Here is a 16,903-nt window from a genome sequence, read left to right on the forward strand (position 1 = left end):
AAACTGGGTGAAAGTTCAAATCCTTGGACTCTCACTCAGTTTAATATAGATTATTTTACCATATCTGATTTTAAATTGTTTGATTGTCCTTCACATTGTACAAGTTTTTAGCTGTAATTGCCCAAGCTACAGTTTTATTTTGATTATAAACAGTTTTTTTTACTTGTGTTTGAGATTTGGACACATTTTTTTTCTGACCAAATCAACCACAACCGAAACATTTCAGCTTATTTTTGTTTGTCGAGTTTTCGTATTTAGTTGATGAAATAACATTCCTGCCAGTGGTGTGCTATGTATTTTTCGATTCTTTAAGGTTTGTCTTGATAGTGAAGAATGCGTTTAACTCGTCTCATTTCTCTCTCCATTAAGCACGACGACTATCGTTAGGATTTAATACATCCATTAAATGTTTTAGTATCTGTTAATCTTCGGATATTACCCTCTATGGGCCGGCCGGAGTGGCTGAGCGGTTCTAGGCGCTACAGTCTGGAACCGCGCTACCGCTACGGTCGCAGGTTCGAATCCTGCCTCGAGCATGGATGTGTGTGATGTCCTTAGGTTCGTTAGGTTTAAGTAGTTCTAAGTTCAAGGGGACTGATGACCTCAGATGTAAGTCCCACAGTGCTCAGAGCCATTTGAACCATTTTTTTGCCCTTTATGACTGTCATACACTTCCGTAACTGTCAGGCAGTGTGACAGGTAGTTGCACCATTACTCATTATTCATCAGGTTTCGCAGTGCGGAAATCGAGTGATATGTGTCATCATATCATAACCTGAACGCATGTGAAAATTGAAGAATTCTGACTGAATAGAATGTGCAGCTTGCTTTGCTTTCTGTTCAAACAGAACAAACGTCTCGCGTACTCTCACAGAAAACCAACAATGCCATGACTTTTCCTTTGTTAGTTTTGACAATAATCTGACTCGCTACATGATCAGCTTCGTCCCATGTTTTTAACACAGTATTAAAAGCCTCCATTAGTGCTGATGTCGCATCCACTGGCAAAGCAGCCAGTTGTTCTACGTCTCAGTACATATTTCATATGCGTCGTCTGATGCACGTAATAAATTTTGTACTGCGAAGTCCCATTCGGTTCAATTTTGAGCCCCACACAGTTTCTCAGTTCAACGATAACTTTACTGAACACTGTGGCCCATTTAAAATTTGCCCTGGCGATACAATTTGCTGCACCACAATGCCCATCTCAAGGGATAACTAACTGAGTTTCACAATGTTCTCGGATATTTTGCACAGTTGTGCCAAGAGTCTCATTATCATATATTTTTAAAGCTCTTTCTCAAATACACAAATTGCGGAGTCCTTTTTTTTGTATGTAATTCAATGTATTGCTTCAACCAGGGCAACACTTAAAGGATGTGAAGTGGGCGACTGTATCCAGTAGCAACCCAAACTTAAGACATTGCTGGAGATGACGATAATGTAGTATGTATCTTGCTGTTTCCTCCAGTGTTGTCATCTGGTTGAGGTGGGAACCATTTTCCAGAACTGTGGGCTCTGGACACAGCAGCAAATCTCTGTGCCTGTCACGCAAACTATAGGATACCTTAAATGCACCTCCAAATTTAACATGTTTCAGAATCTGTTGGCACATCTTTGATTTTTTTTACCCAATCTGACTATTTCTTTATCAGGCAGCTTTAGAAACTCTTCAGTAGGTAGAGATTGTTCCATGGCATGTACATTCAAGATGTTTACATCTAAGTACATTATGTATCGCCAGATGCACTGAACTGTTCATGCTATTGTCGACTATATGCCTTGATGTACCTATGGACACATGGGCAAAGTCTCCCACTATACCTCATTTGAATAATAGCAGGATGTCAACAGCAGTTAAGAGTTCAATGTTGACACATATCTTTTTCAACATGGCGTCTCATGAAAGCGTAGTAGTAGACAGGTTCCAGGTAGTATGTTTCCAGGCATACACGCTAGAATCGTTCAAAATGTCTGCAAGCAAGTGCATGTCTGTGGCCACACAAAACTCTGCATATTTCTCTAATTTAGAGATGAAGCATCCACTATATAAATGCCTGAAAGTTTATGGAGAATGCAGGTATGTCAGGCAATATGGCTTTATTTTCTCCCTCGAATCCAGATATTTATATGGGAAAAACCTCCTTCTCCGTTATGAGCTGAAACTTAAAATCATTGCTCGAGAGAGGTAAACCCTCCTAATTCTTAGTTTCAACAAGTTTCTGTAGTAGTGCCTGTAAGAATACCAGTGAGTCAAGTAAATCTAATCTAACATTTTTGGTGATTCTCTTCCAAAATGAAATTTATCTCTTAGGCAGGATACTACCCTGATTTTGATGAGCCTGTAATGAGCCAAGGGCTCGACTAGGAGGTAAGCATATACCCACAAATTGTGGATGAAAACAGGTATGTGTCCTGGGAGTTGGTGATTCAAGTTGCATGTATTGTGTGCAGTACCATGGAATTTGCCCGGTAAGTAGCAATAATCTCTATGTGATGTTTCTGGCTCTGTGTCTGCATTCCTTTACAGCAATTTATCTTCTTGCATTTTGATCACAGAAACGGCATTGCTATAGATCTCATCAACTTTCCTTGCAGGATTACAAGCTCAGAGAGCAACCATCCCACTGAATTATCCCCAGATATGAACCAAAATTATTAAGACTAGAATAATATGCGCATACAGTTTGATATGCTGCCACAAAAAGTTCATGCCATTCTGTAAGATGAGAATGTGAGGCAGTGGGATCACCCTCACAGCCCACCACAGGAGCGAGATTACATTCAAAGTCTGCATGTACGGCAATGGGTACTCGCTACTCATGGCGAAAATCGTTTAACTTCAAGAATTTTTTCTCCTTAGTAGGCATTTTTTCACATAACAGTACTTGATAGACGAATCTACCAGATTCATTGTTAACAGCTCACTCGTAATAACAGAGTGCAGGCGTCAATAGTCCATTTAAAATTACTTGATAGTTGGCATCTGTCAGTTGCTGCTACAATGTTGCCACATCGTCCACCGACTACCGCTCGCTTTCGGCAATACACAAATACGGCAAGTCACTTTACAAACCCTGTTAAGGTGTAACACAGAGCAATTTTGGAAGTGGCCCCAGCAAGGTGTGTCGAAAACGCGAGATGCTCTGTCGACAGCTGATTTTAACTGACTAATAAATAAACTGCAGCAGATGACGCGTTTTGTAGTCCTAACTTAAACTCACGTCGTTAGCCAACCATCGTCTCATAGCGTGTACGTATCTGAGAAAGCAGTGGTCAAAAATCTGCAGCAGAACTAAAATCACGATCGCTTTGTTCACAGCTATTACAGCTAATCTCCACAACCAAACTCAAGACATAATAAGTTCGGTATCAGCACTAAAACCAAACTGTAATTTCTCACTGTCTCGAGTTACATGAAACTACCCTCTCACTGGCTACACAAACTTCCACGTTACCAACCAATGAGCAGTTCTCATTGGAACTTGGTTGAAGGTTATAGATGACACAGGAAGATTCCAGACGAAAAAAGAATGGTAGGTAGAAAAATAAGAGCAAATATAAAAGCAAATACGAAGAAGAAAATGCTGTGGAAAAGAATTAGAAATTTAAAATTACATTTAAACTAATTAATTAAATAAAAATGATACCCAAACTCTTTGTATTAGATTTAAAAACAAAAAAATGTCAGGACTATTGACAATATTCGATCCTACAACCTTCAGCATTGTAGGCTAACATTCTAACCTTTCTTTTTTTTATCTGAGTTTGTTCATTGCATTTGTTCGGGGTGGACGTCCCAGGACACCGATTCAAGTTCATCGTTTAGTTTTTTATTACAGAGGGCAGCTAACGCTCTGACTGCACACACTGAGCTCACATGCTGGCTGATCTAAACTAGAACACAGTATGAAGTGGTATATTTTTTACTGTAATCACCCAGGCCCAATGATGAATTGGAGCCTTCAAAGACTCAGTTTCATGTATTGCTGTACAAAGTTTATGTTAGCTGACTTCTGTGACTATAATAACCACATATGTGACGCCGATTCGCGTCTTGTTCGGAAGCGCCCCATTGTGTTTGGTTAGTTCTGTGTGTGAAACGTGTAAATTTCATTAGCAACGTTATGTGTGTGTCTTGTTTGTAGTATGATTATCATGCATGATGAAATACAAAATAAAGGTGCCAGACGCATGAACTAGGATTTGCAAGTTAAGTGACCGATTGTTGTCAGTTTGCTAATGGCATACGGTTTGGGAGTGACATTCAACGCTCTGGTTGGAGGAAACCAGCTCCAACTCGTGAAATGTCAATTAACCAGTAACTTTAATGAGACTAAAGGACAAAAGTGCCATTTACCATTATGGTTCAACATTTGGGAGGAGAGTTGATGGGGCACGCTTTTGATCCATCAGAAGTATTGTCTCTCACCCTCAGAGATTAACAGAAAATCTACATGTTGCTAACGCTGACCAGTGAGTTTGGAAAAGTAAAGGGATCCAACGATCTTGTGTGTAACAACATCATCACCTGACTTGCATTCCTGCAGGCCACATACAAGAATAGATACATGGGCATTCTGCCTCTCAAATTTCCTGACTACTGAAGGGCCTTGGAGAATTTAATAGCAGAATGTTTATAATATCCACAAGCATCCAAATGGTAAAACGCCTTGGTTGCTACTTGGTCAGTACAGCAGACTGCTAAGCGAAGGGTCCTTGGGTTGATTCCTGGCCAGGTCGGAGATTTTCACTACTTGGGGACAGGGTGCTGTGTTGTTGTTACATTTGTATCGTCATAATTGACGTTCCACTATTGAGATGGCTGAATGGTCACCACCAAAAAGCCTATTACGAGAAAGAAATCAACATCATATTGTTGTGGACGATGTGAATTTTTCTTATAATTACTCTTGCAACCCAGTAGTGACTACAGAAGGCAGTACCTGTCGTTAGTTTCGACGTTAATAACAGTTATCTCTTTTGGAAGGAGGATATTGCAGGACCCATCACATACTGTATCATATATATGAATGTGAATGTCCATTTACAGAACTCTATAGAGAGCTTTACCCGAACCTCTTTGCTGGAATTCAGAGAGCCTGTAATGGCTTGAGGGAAATCTCATCAAATCACTTAGCAACTGAAGTGCCCTGCAATATTTCGAAATTATCACCTTGCTTATATATAAAGACATTCTTCGAGACATCCTTCTTAGGCGGGAGAGTGAACTTGTGAACTCGCAGCATATCACAGCAGTGCTATTAACAGTGGGATGCCACAGATTGTTTAAGATTTTGGAAAGTTCCTTTTATTGTTCAAGATTTTGGAAAGTTCCTTTTCCACGATGGATAGTCGTCACCTTTTCATGACAGATCTCTGTATCTGACCACATTACAGGTGCGGGTAAGGAACATCCTGTCTCCAAGTAATCAGAACGGGAAGAGAGGCTACTGCTGGATTATAGTTGATCTTCGTTAATACGTTGGAGATCCCATTCAGAAGGTCTAGATGTTGATGATGGTGCTGCTGCTGCTTATGACATTGGTGATGCAAGTGTAGATAGCACTACTACTCGTGACAGTCTGGTTGCATGCTGTTTCCTGCCATAGTTTCTGGCATGACTTTTGCCAGCTGTAGAAGTCAGGATGTGGGTTGTGCCACAGCCACCGGTGGTGCGGGCATTGCCACTGCCAGTGGTGGAAGTCTGGGTGCATGCTGTACACGAACACTGCCTATCATAAAAGCCATATTGTTGGCGATAGGGGTGGCATCTCTTATTAATCTAGCATTTCCGAAAAAAACAGCACAGCAGTCTATAAAATTTACACGCAGACACACACACACACACACACACACACACACACACACACACACACACACACACGCACATGAACACATACACACTCACACACAAACTATAGAGATTCATATTTACGAGTAGTTTAAAAGTCTGGCTCACCTGTTTGAGTCAATGGTGCACATCACTCATCAAGCCTATTGTCCAGCCTCTACAAGAGCTAATCATCTTGGACCATAAGTTGTCTCATTGGTGGTATTACAGGTGACAGTGATAAGAATGGTACCTCCTACTCACTGAGCATTTCTGAAGAAAACAACGCAACAGCCCATGAATTTCGAAGATTTACACACACACACACACACACACACTCACACACACACAAGTAAAAGAGATACATAAACTCTGGGAATCATCTCATCATCTTCAGTCAGTGTGTTGGCCTGCATGAATCCATAGGCTAATAACAGAATACATGTCTTGCTGCATCTAGCTCACTAGAAATAACGATACAGTGATATTTTGTTAAGTACACATAAAAACAATAGCAACAGTATGTATATGTGCTCACATATGTATGTAGAGAAAGAGTTATACATTCCTTAACATAGTTAGAGGTCTGGGATAGTGTGGTCAGCATCTCAGTACATGGATTAATGTTTAGCTGCCAGCTCTGTCGACTGATGATGCTGAAAACAGCGTAGCGCCAGTACATTAATCGACCCTGAAAGAGCAAGAACGATGCTGGCCAAGTAAAATGTGACACAGGCATGTATATAGAAGGTTCACCTGTGATGTTGTAGCCAGCATCACAATACATCGGATGGCATTTCAAAGCTTTGAATGGTGTTAATGGTATATGATAATTCATCGATTCTGAAATAGCAAAAACAATACTAGCTAAGTAAAATGCGAAAATACATACACTTGCACATTTATAAATATCGTTATATACCATCACCTGTATCAAAGGATGGCGTAGTTAAATCAGCCACTTCATCATCAGCCTCCTGAGAGGTTACCCTTAAAGTAAAGTCATTTATCAGTACCAAAAAACAACAACATAATGGACAATAAGTATTGAAAATACAGACACATACACACAGAAGAAACGAATGGTACTCATATTCGAGATCCTGACTCCCCTCAACAGGATGCATTAAATCCGCATATGTATCATCACCAAAGAGGAATGATGGTACACTGCCATCATCACCTTCCCTTGAAAATGAGGGCACTTGTTGCTACTGCTACCAGTGTCTCTGCATGACCTCTTCATAATGATGATGATGATGATGATGATGATGATGATGCTAAGGCTGGTAGGATTGTGATGGAAGAATGGGTGAAGGCAGATTAAAGTGAAACCATCCAGCTTCCAAAAGGGAATAGATGGATGCATGGCATGGTGGCTCCTGGGTCAGAGTGCTATGGGCATGTTTGTAAAATAAGAAGGCATGAGAGATAGTTTTAAAAATAACTTATTTGTAATCCAATGAAACAGTACTTTTACATTATCAAATGCACATACGAACGATGTTGTTCTATTAATTGCTACCTTTCTTGTAAACAATCGAGTCTAAATGATCGAAATTTCGAAATAATGTCATGATATCTTCAAAAATAATTCAGCTGTTCTCCCAGTTGATGTCATGATAATCTCAACACATCCATAAAGCTCTTTTGCGAGTTTTAAGGCACCTGTCGTCTTTGAAGGTTTAGTTGAAGTTACAGTTGTGAAAGATGTGATAACTTGCCCCTCATCTGTTAATGTGATAAATGCGACATCTTCGCTGAGGAAGCCTTGGACATCGATTATAATGTTAGCAGTTTGAGGTGCCATTGTGAAATGGTTCAGTTGTTGTGTTACACCTATTAATGTATATAAGTCTCTACACAATTCTCGTAAGTGGGCTGTAGTTGATGATATCATCTTGTAGTAACAATGTGAATGCTGCTGTACCTGATGTGATATTCTGAGGGGCTTCATATTCAATTCGAATATCAACAGGACCACTCTTTACAGATTCACTCAATTTGGGGCAATCTCTAATGATAATAGGAACTATAATCCAATTAAAATTACTTGATAGTTGATGTCTGCCACTTGCTGCTATGGTGTTCCCACATTGGCTACCAGGTGGCTCACAGTTATAGGCAATGTATGACACATAACTTCACAAGTGTTGTAAATGGCCTCCACACATTCAATATATATTATCAATACTTGTTTGTTATACTTCCACTATAATGAAGCGGCTTTCACATCATGAACAATATTGTTGGTACTGTCAGTTGGCAACACGATTTTACGTGGTCAAGATATTGAACACCCAAAAGAAAGGGCATGGTGTAATTATTTTAGCTATAGCTGGTAAACAACAGAAAACAAAGAAAAAGAGAAAATAAGTCTGAGAATGGCTGAACAAAGAAGTGACTTGTTGTATGTTAATTACTGAATAAAATAATAACCACATAAACAAAAAATATCATAAACTGTTTTCGTAATATGCAATGACTGCAAAATACATTTCAGCACAAAACGTAAAAAAAAAACATATTTTATGTAGTGAATCCTCGACTGGTCACTGTAAAATGGCAATCATAACTACTATTACATAGAGCTATTGTAACTGTTTTGTGTTAAACGACTACTCGAAAAATTTAAACTGAGAGATGTTTGACTCAATGACACATTGAAAATACAAACACTGCACTCTAACATTGGTTGGCTGATTCACGAATTTTGCAAACAACTGAATGGCAAATGCTATCAAACGATCAATGCTCGATCTCACATGCTCAATATGTATTGACAATATTAAGAATATTTTTTTGAGCCATCCACCCTGATCGTCAGTATTTCTAGTACTGACAATAGGTCAGTATGAGCCTTCAGACGGTCAATATACTGATGGATTGACAATATTATTGAATGTGTGAGGGCCCCTTGACTTGAATGTAGTGAATAGCAATATTAGCAGCAGCTACTGTGAGATATGATGGGAATATGAGATACTCTGTCGACAGTTGATTTTAAGTGACTAATGATTGAACTGTTAATGTGACCACAACCTTATGATATACAATGTATCTGAGTAAACTGCAGTCAACAACTTGTGGCAGAACTATTCATCATATACAATATATCTGAGTAAACTGCAGTCAACAACTTGTGGCAGAACTATTCATCACATGGCAATCAGAGCTAAACTCTACATGCAGTCTCAAGATAGAAATCAGCATTAAAAGCAAATTGTATTTTCTCGCTTTCATTCATTACATGAAACTATCCTCTTACTGGCTTCAGGATCTGACACATTACAGGCTACGGGTTATAGATGACCAGGCACAGCACATAGAAATAAACTATACTGTTTAAAAGTAAGGAAACATTTTTTCTGTACGTACCTCCACCGATTGATAGCTGCAGTCAGCTGCATTGTCCGAAAGACGGTAGGCACCACGCAATTCAGAGTCATTGGAATTTTCTGAAGCGAATGAGCAGTTGGAAGCAATAGTGAATAACACTATCTTGAAGAAAACCTTCACTGTGTTGTGTCTGACTAAAAAAACTCTGAACTCATGTCACTGATGACAATTAGCGAGTGCGTTGTCGTGGAGAAGGTGCCAACTGCCTGCTGCCCACAAGTCTGGCTGTTTCTCACTTCTTTGTGAAGACAACAAAGAACCTCTTGGTACTACTCCTTTTTGACATTAATGGCTTTGTGGGTGTATTCATGGTGAACCACGCCATTAGAGTCGAAAAAGACAGTCAGCGTGACTTTCACGTTGCTGTGAACCTGCTACACTGTTTTGGGTCTTGGGGGTACGGTATGCTTCCATTGCAATGACTGGAACTTTGTTTCTTGGTTGTCCACATAAATCCAGGATTCACCTACAGTGGTATCTTTGTTAAGGAAGTTGGGATTACTGTTCACAGTGTCCAGAGTGTGATGTTCAATCTCCAAACGAAGTTGCTAGTCCGCAGTTATTAGCAACTTTGGCACAAATTTGGTTGTAATCCTCCTGATGTCTGGGTGTTCTGTTAGAATGGAATTAATGGATCCAATACTAATTTTAACCTGTTGGCAAGTTCTCTGATTCTGAACCATCTATCCTGCATCAAAAGTCTGTATGTGACCAATAACAACCATGACTACAGATGTTTGGGGCCTACCTGAATGCGCTTCACTCTGCAGTGACGAGTGTCAAACTTCGAAGTTATTGTACCAATCCTTTATCTGTGTGATACCCATTGCTTTGACACCAAACACTTGTCGAATCTTGTGGAGTGTTTCAACTAGAGAATCACCAAGCTTAAAACAAAATTTGATACAACAACATTGTACCACTTTTTCTGTCATTTTGCTAACAACACAGAATCCCACGACTACCACTTACACATATCACATGTCAACGGCTATCCAGAGACTGGTCGTTCCCACAATCGTGAAATAAAACGAGTATGCACACTACATACGCCTGCAAACATAGATGGCCTGTGTGCCCTGACACCATAGTTAGTTTCAACAATGAAAAATAGGATCCGTACTTTCTGAACAGCCATTGTATACCCTCTCCTTGGCCTTCTTTTCAATTACGCCAATCAGTGCAGTTACCTTGTTTGTCTTCTTTTCAGTTACGTGAACCTGCGCAGTTAACTCACTTGTCATGGCTCAAATGGTTCAAATGGCTCTGAGCACTATGGGACTTAACTACTGAGGTCATCAGTCCCCTAGAACTTAGAACTACTTAAACCTAACTAACCTAAGGACATCACACACATCCATGCCCGAGGCAGGATTCGAACCTGCGACCGTAGCGGTCACGCGGTTCCAAACTGACGCGCTTAGAACTGCACGGCCACATCGGCCGGCCTCACTTGTCATCTTTTCAATTACATCAACCTTCTGAAAATAGGTATGTAATGCTCTAATACTTTTGCTGAGTGCTTGAAGTCTAGTAGTACGACGTTTAATACTTTTGTTGAGTGTCTGAATTTTCGACAAACTTTGTGCCTTCCCCTCTCAGACTGATTGTGGCTGAATGTATGAATGAACTTGTCCATACTGTAAACTACAATGACGTAATTACCATTGAAACGTCCCCTTAGAACAATTTATACAAGACTGTGCTTAAACTGACACACAATATTTTTAGCGCAACGCAATCTGACTCTCAAAGATCCCAGCAAAAGAATGGCCCTGACTAACATTAAACTATACCTTTCAGAAATCACTTACCTCACAGAAGTCTTCATTACTCGAACTACTGCAATACAGCGAGCGCCACTATTGCCAGATAAATAAAAGATTCAAACTACGGAAGGCACTAACTACTGATAGGGATAGTTAACAAATGAAAGATATTAATAGAGAACAAACACTGTATTTACCTTAATATCATCAAAAGTCATAATATATGTAATTTCAAAACTCCGCCATCTCTCTCCTCACATCCACCACTGCTGGCGGCTCACCTCTAACTGCGCAACGCTACGCGCTGTTCACATCCAGCTGCCACTGCCCAACACTACAATGGCAGACAACAATGCAAACTAGCCACAGACTGCACACAGCACAGCCAGTGATTTTCGTACAGAGCGCTACGTAACGTTGCCAATAAGAAAACATAAACAGCCTACTTACATAGCCCCCATCCTCCCCACAAAAAATTTTACAAAATATTTTTGGGCAGTGGCCAATAATGATTTGAAAAAATTTTTCATAATTACAATAACAAAGATATCAAATGCAAACACTTATTTATACAATGTTGGTCAAAAGCTAAAATTTTCTCACAGTCCATAAAGACAGTCCTGATCATTCATCACAGTAAAACTGCTGTTTCTTTTATCAAAGTCTGAGCAGTAAAAGACAAGGCACACGGAAGTAGTGGATGTCCATGCAGTCTTGAAGAAGTAGTGTTGTCCTTCCAACAGAAAGACAGTGCTGACTCTTGACATGCTGACAGGTAATGGGCCACAACAGAGCAAACCCACAGCAGAGTCAGTCGAAGTTGATGAATATTGGTAGGTAGGTCATCACAGAGTAGACCCACTGTAGTCCTGGTAGAGAGTATGGTATTGGTGAGTCATCAAAGGTGTAGACCCACTGCAGTCCTTGTAGAAAGTGTGGACAGGCCCACTGTAGCCCTGGTGGAGAGTATGGTATTGGTGGGCCACCAGAGGTGCAGACCCACTGTAGTCCTTGTAGAGATGGCCAGCAGCCATCTGCTGCGACTGTGCAGGTGCACAATCACCATTGAAGAGTCTTGCGGATAATAGAGCAAGTCCATAAACCACCACTTGTGCACGCACAAAGTTTTTGGAATTGTCCTTAGAACCAGCAATGCTGTTATCCAGTCCCTTGCTGAATTATCAACACACGTGCAAACACTAATGGTCCCAACTTCTCACATATTGTCCATATACTACGACCAACAGAAATGTGAGCAGTGAAATGAATGCTTACAAGTTACTTAATTTGATGAACTGGTGTCAATTACAATGTTATAACACGAGAATACAATTACAAAGGTACAAAATACATCATTAAAGAACATAACAATACAGAGAACATTTGTAGTACAGGCTGTACAACGGAATAGAAATAAACATATACATCAGTGTTACAGGAATTATGACATAAGTAAATACATAAAAGATCAGAATAATGATTGAAACATCCACTTCACACATGAGCATTAAAACAAAACAGAATAAATAATGTCTAAGCATATTTACAAGGTAAATAACATATTATTAATGCCAATTATATTTGAGGATAACAGTATTCCTCATCATAGTGAATGTAGCTTAATATTAAAAGAAGAAAAAATTCTATGAAACTACACAGAGACAGGAAGAAAACAAATACACAAGGGTACACAAACACATAGTGGGATAACACAAAAGGAAAGGACAGGGTTTGTTTTACTGCAGTATTTTGCATGGAGATCTCCCTTCGTTCATCATTATTCCCAAAAGTCCTATCTAAGCCTGCTTTCTGTATTCTGTTCACATCCTCTGTCAAAAATAGTTTTTCTCCACTGTACACTACTTTTTTTTGCCAAACCTTTTTCGTATAGCTTCTCAATGCATTTCTTCCAATTCATCATAACTAATTGTCTTATAGGCTACCCCCTCTTAAGCTAACTTAAATCTACTGAGCTCAGATGCTAAACTAAGGGACGAGGCAATGCAGCAGCACATAACAAATTAACACAAACAGCAATGCAAAAAAAAAAATGGAAAATTGCAAAGCAAGCTACAGTAAATCTAAATTACCAAGCAATGCAACATTACAACTAATATGAGCCAATGTGCAGCAACAAGAAAACTAAATCCGTAGTAAAACTGGCTTAACATCGTAATACAAAGTCAAATTCTGTAACATTATGCCTGGCAAACAGCAGCAGCAAATATAAAAAATATAAAAAATATTATGAAACGTCCCCTTAAAAAATTGTACATGACTGTGCTTAACCTGACACACAATATTATTTAGCGCAACGCAATCTGACTTTCAAAAATCCCTACAAAAGAATGGCCCTGACTAACATTAAACTATACCTTTCACAAATAACTTACCTCACAAAAATCTTCATTACTCGAACTACTGCAATACAGCGAGCGCCACTATTGCCAGCTAAATAAAAGATTCAAACTACTGAAGGCACTAACTACTAATAGGGATAGTTAGCAAATGAAAGATTTTAATAGAGAACAAACACTGTATTTACCTTAATATCATCAAAAGTCATAATATATGTAATTTCAAAACTCCGCCATCTCTCTCCTCACATCCACCACTGCTGGCGGCTCACCTCTAACTGCGCAACGCTACGCGCTGTTCACATCCAGCTGCCACTGCCCAACACTACAATGGCAGACAACAATGCAAACTAGCCACAGACTGCACACAGCACAGCCAGTGATTTTCGTACAGAGCGCTACGTAACGTTGCCAATAAGAAAACATAAACAGCCTACTTACATAGCCCCCATCCTCCCCACAAAAAATTTTACAAAATATTTTTGGGCAGTGGCCAATAATGATTTGAAAAAATTTTTCATAATTACAATAACAAAGATATCAAATGCAAACACTTATTTATACAATGTTGGTCAAAAGCTAAAATTTTCTCACAGTCCATAAAGACAGTCCTGATCATTCATCACAGTAAAACTGCTGTTTCTTTTATCAAAGTCTGAGCAGTAAAAGACAAGGCACACGGAAGTAGTGGATGTCCATGCAGTCTTGAAGAAGTAGTGTTGTCCTTCCAACAGAAAGACAGTGCTGACTCTTGACATGCTGACAGGTAATGGGCCACAACAGAGCAAACCCACAGCAGAGTCAGTCGAAGTTGATGAATATTGGTAGGTAGGTCATCACAGAGTAGACCCACTGTAGTCCTGGTAGAGAGTATGGTATTGGTGGGCCACCAGTGGTGCAGACCCACTGCAGTCCTTGTAGAAATAATGGTATTGGTGAGTCATCAAAGGTGTAGACCCACTGTAGTCCTTGTAGAGATGGCTAGCAGCCATCCGTTGCGATTGTGCAGGTGCACAATCACCATTGAAGAGTCTTGCGGATAATAGAGCGAGTCCATAACCACCACTTGTGCACTCACAAAGTTTTTTGGAAGTGTCCTTAGAACCAGCAATGCTGTTATCCAGTCCCTTGCTGAATTATTAACACACGTGCAAACACTAACAGTCCCTACGTCTCACATATTGTCCATATACTATGACCAACAGAAACGTGTGCAGTGAAATGTAACGTACAAGTTACTTAATTTGATGAACTGGTGTCAATTACAATATTATAACATGAGAATACAATTACAAAGGTACAAAATACATCATTAAAAACATAACAATACAGATAACATTTGTAGTAATACAGGCTTTACAAAAGAATAGAAATAACATATACATCAGTGTTACAGGAATTATGACATAAGTAAATACATAAAAGATCAGAATAACTTTCGAAACATCAACTTCACACATGAGCATTAAAACAAAACAGATTCAATAATGTCTAAGCATATTTACTAGGTAAATAACATATTATTAATGCCAATTATATTTGAGGATAACAGTATTCCTCATCATAGTGAATGTAGCTTAGTATTAGAAGAAGAAAAAATTCTATGAAACTACACAGAGACAGGAAGAAAACAAATACACAAGGGTACACAAACACATAGTGCGATAACACAAAAGGAAAGGACAGGGTTTGTTTTATTGCAGTATTTTGCATGGAGATCTCCCTTCGTTCATCATTATTCCCAAAAGCCCTATCTAAGCCTGCTTTCTGTATTCTGTTCACATCCTCTGTCAAAAATAGTTTTTCTCCACTGTACAGTATCCTTTTTTTTTTTTTTTTGCCCAAACCATTTTCATATAGCTTCTCAATACATTTCTTCCAAGTCATCATAGTTAGTGTCTTATATAGTCTACCCCTCTTAAGCTAACTTAAATCTACTGAGCTCAGATATATATACCAAGGGACGAGGCAATGCAGCATCACATAAAACAATTAATATAAACAGCAATGAAAAAAAACGCAGATTTGTGAAGCAAGCAGCATTAAGAAATTAGCAAAGCAATTGTAATATTACAACTAATCTAAGGCAATGTGCAGCAAACAATAAAAATAAATCATTAGTAAAACTGGCTTAACAGAATAATACAAAGTCAAATTCAATAACACTATGCCTGGCAAACCGCAGCAACTTATACCTAAACAGAACATAGCTCAAGTAAAAAAAAATATTACAGTAAAAACAACAATGCAGATAAGGGAAACGTATATTCACATCTTAATGTCTATGTAATTAAAGTGGTGCACCACAACAACTTATTGTAAAAAGAAATATTACCATGTACTTGAAAAGAATATTATGTGTCCAGTTACTGTTACTAGTCCCTTCTTATTATTCTTTCCTTTCCAAGTGCTCCTTTTTTAAAGAATGTGGATTACAAAATTATCATTTAATAGATCTGTTGACAGAAAGTGTTCACATTAGCAAATGCATCTAAGTTTACTTTATAAAACTAATGCTGTAACAGAGCTGGCAAACAGGTATCAAATGAAATAAGCAATTACGCAAACCAAAGCATAAAAACATCATTCAATAGCTATGTGGTATTTCATAAGTTAGTAGAAATTCTCTCAACTCTCGTAGAAAGACGCTTGTCGTAATCAGGTGTGCAGATGTAAAAATATTTCTCGTCATTTCATTAGGCATTTCAGTAAATATCATAAATTACGAGCTCCACAGTATGCTTTCAACAAGGAAATGTCAATAGCGGGGGTAATGGCCTCCCTTTTTTTTTTCTACCTGTGCTTCCGGAAAGGCACACCCTAATGGCTTGTTCTCCAGGTGTCTGACACAGCTGTGTGCCCACGACGCACGTGCAGGTGGTCACTTAACTTTCTTACGGAAATATTTACGACAGTAGTTTCCACTACAGTGACAGTCTCATATAAAAATTTCACAGGTCGAGAATTTACGTTGCAAATGTGTAGAAACAAAATCCTATGAATATAACAGTGTCCAAAAAAATTTTCTCCGGCATTGTGATACATTCACGCATTTACACACATTTCATAACTCTTAAAGTACGATTCTTGGTTTCCAACATCCTTTTTCACAAGTCAAGAGTCCCTAACTTCTATTCATTATTCATATACATATAAACACGTAATCACATTCCTCATATATGGTAGCATCATCTTATTGTCATAAACATACCTCAACAGCATAATACACATCTTCGTCGTAAAAATAACATCATAACACCTCAGTCAAATCTCAAAAAAGTCGTAGCTTTCTGCAATAATTTCAAACCATAAAAAATATTCTCTGCTCATTTCAATAGTGTCATCTGCCTCAAACGTACTTTAAAAATCATGATCTCATACCAAATACATCATTCAAAGCTCTCATAGTATCACAATGGTTCCGAAAAAATATGAACAGTTCACAAAGTACAGACAGAGCATAATTTCATAAGTGTGAAGTTACCCAACTGTGTAATTGCGTAAACATGTGTCACTGATGTAGTAAAAAAAATGTTTATCTCTCA

The sequence above is a fragment of the Schistocerca cancellata genome, chromosome 8 (genome assembly GCF_023864275.1).
Source record: "Schistocerca cancellata isolate TAMUIC-IGC-003103 chromosome 8, iqSchCanc2.1, whole genome shotgun sequence".
Taxonomy (NCBI): Eukaryota; Metazoa; Arthropoda; class Insecta; order Orthoptera; family Acrididae; genus Schistocerca; species Schistocerca cancellata.